The sequence below is a fragment of the Bison bison genome, unplaced genomic scaffold, assembly GCF_000754665.1.
Source record: "Bison bison bison isolate TAMUID 2011002044 unplaced genomic scaffold, Bison_UMD1.0 scf7180017864117, whole genome shotgun sequence".
NCBI classification, from domain to species: domain Eukaryota; kingdom Metazoa; phylum Chordata; class Mammalia; order Artiodactyla; family Bovidae; genus Bison; species Bison bison.
In genome coordinates this window covers 335190-343278 of record NW_011494689.1, presented here as the reverse complement: position 1 = coordinate 343278, position 8089 = coordinate 335190, and the positions used below count along the sequence as shown (strand labels likewise).

The 8089-nt window shown below is 47.6% G+C and overlaps 1 pseudogene; it reads right to left on the bottom strand.

Moving 5' to 3' along the window:
- Positions 1-472: 472 nt before the first annotated feature.
- Positions 473-8089, bottom strand: part of LOC104988190 — an 8995-nt pseudogene continuing 1378 nt past the window's right edge.

Below are 8089 nucleotides of genomic sequence, written 5' to 3'. Positions count from 1 at the left end.
CATTTATATAAAGCAGATAAGCCAGGGACTTCTCACTATCTGCTGGCACTTGTGGTCTAATGATTAGGATTCAGTGCTCACTGCTGAGGCCTGGTTTCTTTTATTTTTTTTTTAACTTTACACAGCACATAAAAAAAAAAAGACATTTATTCAGCATCATGATCAGACTATCACATTTAGCACTCAACAGCGTGGGTGCAAAAAAAAAAATCTACATTAAAACCCTTTGTTGGAATGCTTTACACTTTACACAGAACAGAAACTAAAATAACCTGTTTTACAATTAGTCACAAGTACAGTCCTCGAGTTTTTTGCCCATACACATGAGTATTGTCTAAAACATGTCTTCTTTGTAGCAGCTAGGCCCTGCCACCACTGTGCTTGGCTGAGTTCACAAATCTATTGTAACCTGTAGCTTCCCTGTCACTTCTCTGGTTCTCCTCTCCTGCTAAGCTTTGTTTCCTGGCAGTAATTAAAACCTTCTGCCACTGCCATAGCTACTGCTGCTGCTGGAGCCATCATAGCCACCTTGGTTTCATGGTTTGGCAAAGTATTGGCTTCTACCACCATAGGGGCCAGAACTCCTGCCTCTAAAGTTTCCTCCTTTCATGGGTCCAAAACTTGAAGATTGATTGTTGTAATTGCCAAAATCATTGTAGCTTCCACCACCTCCAAAATTCCTTCCGTCATTACCAAATCCATTATATCCATCCCCACTGCCACCATATCCACCACCACCATGGCTGCCACCAAAGCCACCTCAACCACTGAAGTTTCCTCCACCCCCAAAGTTGTCATTTCCACTGAAATCACCTCCATGACCTCCACCAAAGTTTCCAGAACCACTTCGACCTCTCTGGCTGGAGGAAGCACTAGCCATCTCTTGCTTAGACAGGGCTTTTCTCACTTCAAAGTTATGGGCATTCACAGTGTGGTATTTCTGAATGACAATCTTGTCTACGGAGTCATGGTCATCAAAGGTTACAAAATCAAAGCCTCTCTTTTTGCCACTGCCTTCATCAGTCATGATTTCAGTTACTTCAATTTTCCCATACTGTTCAAAATAATCTCTCAGATGATGTTCTTCAGTGTCTTCTTTAATGCCACCAAAAAAATCTCTCAGTTAAGTGGGCACCAGGTCTTTGAGAATTGTCACGTGAGTGTATGTTCCTCGGTTCTTTGTCTCGTCACAACAAAGATTTGGAGCGACGGACATTAAAGCCCTTGGCGCGTCACAGCTCTTGGGTCTGGGACAAACCGTACTACAGCTCTTAGGCAGCTACAGCTCTATTTTATTTAGAAGATAGCAGGAGAGAGAGAGAGAGAGAGAGAGAGAGAGAGAGAGAGAGAAAAGAGCGCACGCACGCAGGAGAGACAGTCTGTGAGAAAGCGCTTTGGCTCCTCCTTTTATATGCTTTTTCCTCCACCTGGGCCTGCCCTATGTAAATTGGGCTTAGCCAGGAGTGCTGTTTGTTCTGTTTGTTCTGCCTGAAGTCTTCACTCTGGTCCTTGGACCTTCCTTGTCTTTTAGCCACCGCCATTTTGGACTCCTTTTCCCTATTCTACCTACCTAACATTCCCCCCTCAAGAGATTGGAGGCCCAATTCTTTGGGAATAGGGGCGTCGAGGTCTTTCTGGCTACTTCCTGCTGAACTGGGACAGCGAGGGGTATTGGGCCTCCCCCTCTTGCTAGTCTCAAGCCTCAGAGTCCTTATAGCGGTGTCCAAGGGTGTGTGATATTTTCTGTGGTCAGCTGCAGTTTTATATTTTTGTTGAACTGGCTCTGCATGTTGTAGCTGGTTGACCTGGGCAGAGACAAAACAGGTTAGCCAATTGACAGTACGTGGAATAATCATAATCATCATCAATATAGCATAATAAGGACTAGTAGGGATATCGGTCAATTTTAAATTCACGTCGCCAGGGTAGCTCAAGTCCCTCCTTGTTCAGGGATCAGAAGATCTATCTCCTGTCTGTCTTGGAGTACAGTCTCTGTCAAGCTGTGTTGGCTTCTTAGAGTTATCCTGAGAAATCTTATCCCCAGAAACCAGATTTTGGGGGTGTTCATTAGAATGGCACTCACTGGTAGTTCTGAATAGGTATCAGATTTCCCAGGGGCTCACAGGTGTATCAAGTGTCCTCTTCTGTTTTCTTCCATGGCTTGACTCGTGAGTAGTGAATCCAGGAGTCATGTCCTGGTACCTTGACTGCTGTGGGGGTAGAAAGTATTACAGAGTAGGGGCCCTTCCATGTGGGCTGGAGTTGAGCCTTTGAGGACCCATCTTTCCAGACTTTAATTAGGACTTGAGTTCCTGGAGCACATAGTGGGGACTCCTTAGAATCTTCTGGGCCCTGGTTCATACCCCACAAGCGTATATCCTGTTGGAATTGCCCAATGGCTATGGTATAAGACTAGAGGGTCTGAACCTCTGGATCTAGGAAGAGGTCATTGACATAAACAAAAGGTCTCCCATATAGCATCTCATAAGGACTAAGACCAACCTGTTCCTTAGGGGCAATGCGGGTGTGGAGGAGAGCTATTGATAAAGCCTCCTTCCATCCCAGGGAGGTCTCCTGGGTTATCTTTTTTATCACTGATTTTAAGAATTGATTGGCTGTTTCTACTTTTCCTGAAGACTGAGGCCTCCAGGCACAATGGAGATAATAAGTAATGCCCAATGCTTTCGAGACTCCTTGGGTGACCTTAGAAGTAAATGATGTTCCATTGTCACTTTGTAATGACCTGGGCAGACCAAATCTTGGAATGATTTCATGGAGCAGTTTTTTAACTACCTCCTCAGCCTTGTCGGTCTGGGTGGGAAAGCCTTCAATCCATCCTGTGAATGTATCTATCATAACTAATAGGTATTTATACCCTTGAGAAACTGGCATCTGGGTGAAGGCCATCTGCCAGTCCTCTCCTGGGTAGGCCCCACATCGTTGGACGGGCTGGGCAGCTGGGGTCTTCGAGCTCCTTGAGGGTTGTTTAATTGGCAAGTGGGACAAGAGGAGACCCCCTGTCTTATAGTTGTTTGGAGGCCTGTTCCTCTGAAGGACCTTTCTAGTAATCTTTGGAGGGCCTTTTCTCCTAAATGAGTAGTGGCATGTAAGGAGTTAACCAACTTCCATTGGAGGTTTCCAGGCAGAAAAAGGAGTCCCTCCTTTTGGAACCACCCCATATGATCTTCTTGAAAGCCCTCGCTCTTAGCTTTAAGAATCTCACTTTCAGTATATGAAGGAGTTTCTGGCAAATTAGTCTGAGGAACTAAGGTGGCAATCCCTATTAGGTCATGGTTCTGTAATGCTGCTCTCCTAGCTGCCTGATGAGCTGCTTGGTTCCCTCGTGCCACTTCTATGCTCTCTTTTTGGTGTCATTTACAGTGGGAGACTGAAACCTCAGTGGGCAGATGGACTGCCTCCAAGAATCTGATCACCATATTTGATTGGGGACCCTCGGGTGGTCAAGTGGCCCCTTTCTTTCCAAACAGCCACATGTGCATATAGCACCAGAAAGGCAGACTTGGATCAGTGTAAATGGCTATTCTTTTTCCTTTTCCCAGCTCTAAAGCTCGAGTCAGGGCTATGAGCTCAGCTAATTGGGCTGAAGTACCTGGTGGCAGAGGCTTAGCCTCTATGGTCTCAAAATTGGAGACTACTGCATACCCGGCTCTTCTTTTTCCATCCAAGACAAAGCTGTTTCCATCAGTGTACCAGATTTCCTCAGGATTGGTTAGAGGATCTTCTGACAATCCCTCTTGGGGTTTTGTCCAGTGGTTCAAGGTTTCTAGACAAGAGTGAAAGGGGAGAGAGCCCTCGGGGGTAGGGAGGAGGGTGGCTGGGTTAAGAACCTCACAAGGGGATACAGTGAGGCCTGGATTTTCCATCAGCATTACTTGATATCTGAGGATTCTTTGATCAGACATCCATAAACGGCCTCTCCCATTTAGGAGTTGTTTTACTTGGTGGCTGGTAAAAATAGTTAGTTTGCCCCCAAAGGAGAGTTTTAAAGCATCTTCTATCATGATTGCAATAGCTGCAAGATTTCGAAGGTGGGGGGGGGGGGCAACCGTCAGGTAGTTGGATCGAGCCTCTTGGATAAGTAAGCTACAGGCTGGGGCTCAGATCCCAACCTTTGAGTTAACACTCCCAAGGCTATTCCCTCTCTTTCATGGACATAAAGTTGGAATGCTTTTTCTGGGTCTGGCAACCTCAAGGCAGGTGCCTGAGTTAAGGCCTGTTTTAGTGTAGCCTCTGCCTCCTTTTGAGGAGTTCCCCACATCAGTGAGATTGAATCATCTCATCCCTTTAAGCTTTCATATAAGGGCTGGGCAATTAGACCATAAATTGGGTATCCAGATTCTACAATAACCAGTTAGCCCCAGGAAAGCTCGCAATTGTTTTCGAGTCGTGGGGGAGGGCAACTGGAGGATTCCTTGTACCCGATCAGAGGACAGCCTCCTGGACCCGTGTGTCATCTGAACTCCCAGGTAAGTGACCTTTGTCTCGACCATCTGTGCCTTAGCACAGGAGACTTTATATCCCCTTTCTGCCAAGAAATTTAGAACCTGAATTGCGTGTTGTTGGGCACTTTTCTCATCTGGAGAGCAGATTAGCAGGTCATCTACATATTGTAATATTTTCCCATTAGGTCCCAGGTCCAGATCTAAGAGATCCCGGCTAAGGGCCTGTCCAAACAGGTGGGGGCTATCTCTGAACCCCTGAGCTAATACTGTCCAAGTCATCTGTTGGTGTTTTTCTCCTGGGGCCTCCCACTCAAAGGCAAAAAGGTATTGGGATTCTTTAGCCAGTGGTATGCAAAAAAAAAAAAAAAAATGCATCTTTGAGATCCAAGACTGTAAACCACTTGGCACTGGGTGGGATTTCTCCCCAAGATTACATAGGGATTGGGTACTGTGGGATGGAGGGGGACTACAGCTTCATTTATGATCCGGAGATCTTGAACCAGCCGCCAGGTTCTGTCTTTTTCTTTACTGAGAGGATTGGGGTGTTACATGGTGAATGGTGGGGACCAATAGCCCACAAGCAAGGAATTTATTTATTAAAGCTGTAGTCCCTCCCGAGCCCCTCTTTTGAGAGGATATTGTTTCCGGTTAGGAAACCGAGTGGGATCTCGGAGGACAATGATGACAGGTTCGGCTTGGTGGGCTCGTCCAGGAATCCCCTGGTCCCACACCTGGGGGTTAATTTTGTCCTCCCATAGTTTTTGGTCCCTCTCTATTGAAGGTGTAATGGGTTCTTCAGTAGTAACCAGGAGCTGTAGAGCTCTAGGGGCTGAAAAGCTTCCCATCACAAGGGTGGTCCCCAGCTTAGTGAGTATATCTCTTCCCAATAAGGGGGTAGGACACTCAGGGACCACCAGAAACTGGTGGGAAAATATTTGTCCATCCCAGCAACAAAGAAGTGCTTGGGTGAATCTTTTAGTAGTTGCTTTTCCTGTAGCACCCAAAATGGTACAGGTGTGGGAGGAGAAGGCTCTGGAGATCAAGACAGAGTAGGTCGCCCCTGTGTCAACCAAGGAATTCTCGGACCTATCTGCCACATCCAGTTGCACCCTTGGCTCCAGCCCCGTGATGGTTATCTGTGACAGGTGGGCTGGCTGGAGCAGGCCGCTTCAGTCCTCTTGAACCATCGTGAAGGTAGGCTTGGCACTTGACCTTGAGGCTCTTGGGTCCCCAGGGCAGAGTGCCGCCCAATGTCCCAGTTGATGGCATTTGTGGCAAGCCGTTCTAGGAGACTTGTCAGGGTTTGGACACTCTTTGGCCTAATGCCCCGCCTGTCTACAGATCAGGCATCTGTCTTGTGCCTTATCCTTCAAGGACTTGGGGTTTGCCATAGGGCTTCTCTGGAAGGCAGCCAGCATCTGGGCATGCCTTGTCTCTTTCTTTCTCTCCTTCTCCTGGGCCTTGGCCTCCTTTTCCTGTTCTCTGTTATAAAAGGTATTGGTGACTGTCTGGACCATCTCATCTAAAGAGGCAGCAGGGTCCTGCTGTTGTAGCTACTGTAACTTAATTCTGATATCTGATGCACATTGGGACAGGAATTTGTCCTTTAAAATCACCCGTCCCTCGTAAGAGTCTAAGTCCAGGTCGGTAAACTTTTGGAGTGCTTCTTTTAGCCTCTCCAGAAAGGCAATGGGGTTCTCATTGGGCTCCTGAGTTATTGCTGAGACCTGGGCATAGCTAATTACTTTTTGTTGGGCTGCTTTCAGTCCTGCCTTCACACAGATTAGAAAATGATCTCTTTCCCAGATGTGCTCAGGGTCATTATAATTCCACTTAGGATCGGAGGAGGGGACTGCAGTTCCCCTTATTGGGTATCTATCACTGGACATGTGGAGCCCTGTTGCATACTTCTGGGTTTCCTTTAAGACCCTGGTATGTTCAGGATCAGATAAAGTTTGACTAAATATGACCACGATGTCTTTCCACGTCAAGTCAAAGGCCAAGGTAATATGTTGGAATGTATCTATATATTTGCCTGGGTCATCTGTATAGCTTCCCAGGTCTTGTTTGATCTGCCTTAGCTCTAAGAGGGAGAAAGGCTTATGGACCCGGGTTGGTCCGAATTCTCCTCCAGTTTCAACTAAGGGACATACTCGAGCTGGCTTTTGTGGAGGAGGTGCTCCCAGATACGGGGGCACGTTTGGGTATGAGGAAGGAGCACCAGGCAACTCGGGAGCTGTGGGAGGTGAACCTTCACGAGAGGGTTCTTTTTCTTGGTTGCCTGTGCCTAACACCATTTGCCTAGTGGGCTCACTTTTAGGGCATACTACAATCCCATACTTAAGACAGAGTTCCTTCATATCTCTTAGTCGGAAGAAAATTTGGACATAGGGGATCTCTGTCCATTTCCCTTGTCTTTTGCAGAATAATTCTAATTGCAGGATGGTATTGTAATTTAAAGTTCCATCCTCAGGCCAGTGTTCCTCGTCCCCCAGTGGATACTGTGGCCACGCAGTGGCACAAAAGAATTTCAAACGACTTCTCCTTAGAGCTAGAGCGTCGAACAGCTTCCAGTTCTCAAGGATACATTTCAAGGGCGTCTGCCGGGAAGTGGATTGGTTACTTCCCATCTGAAAGACAGTCATGGCAGGGAGAAAAGAAAAAGACCTCTTTCGATTTCCTTAAGGGTGAGTCTTTCTGAAGTTTATCCTACCCAGAACTGTTGCAACCTGAGAGTCAGGCGTCCCTGGGTCAGGGTGCAGATCCCCAGGCAGGCTGAGGCGTGACAGCCTCCTAGAGACTGAATCCCCGGGCAGGTCGAGGCGTGACGACCTCCCGAGGATTGGGTCCCTGGGCAGGTCGAGGCATGACGACCTCCTGGGACCCCTGGGACTAAAGGATCCCCAAACAGGTTGAGACGTGACAACCTTTCAAAGACCGATCCCTAGGCAGGTCAAGGCGTGATGACCTCCTGGGACCCCCCCGCCCCCGGGACTGGAGTCTGGGCGTCCCCAAGATCTCCAGTGTTAACAATGCTGGGTAGAATTAAGAGGTTTGTTTTGCCCACTGCGGATGGGAATAGATATGATGTAAGTTCATCCTACCCAGAACTGTTGCAACCTGAGAGCCGGGCGTCCCTGGGTCAGGGTGCAGATCCCCAGGCAGGCTGAGGCGTGACAGCCTCCTAGAGACTGAATCTGCGGGCAGGTCGAGGCGTGATGACCTCCTGGGATCCCCTGAACTGGAGTTTGGGCGTCCCCAAGATCTCCAGTGTGCCCAGTATTGGGTAGGATTAGGGGGTTGGATATTATAGAGTATTTCTCTCCCAAGGCCAACTATTTTCTGGTTGTCTCTCCAGAAGATTGTAGAGGCAACCCTGTGGGTCTAGATGGGGCTCAGGAAAAGAGCATGAAACATGAGGGAAGTGGGCAGAGCACAAACTTTGAAAGAATGACATAGCACAAGGGTATAATGTAAACCAATTAAAATCAATTGGGTCCAAGATGACAAGTCAAATTCAAGTAAACCTTAATCCCCAATCTATAAACCAACAGACACACCCAGAGGTGGCAGGACAGCTCCAAGGCACAAGGTCAGAAGAGGGAGGAGTGGGTGGTTCCCCAATG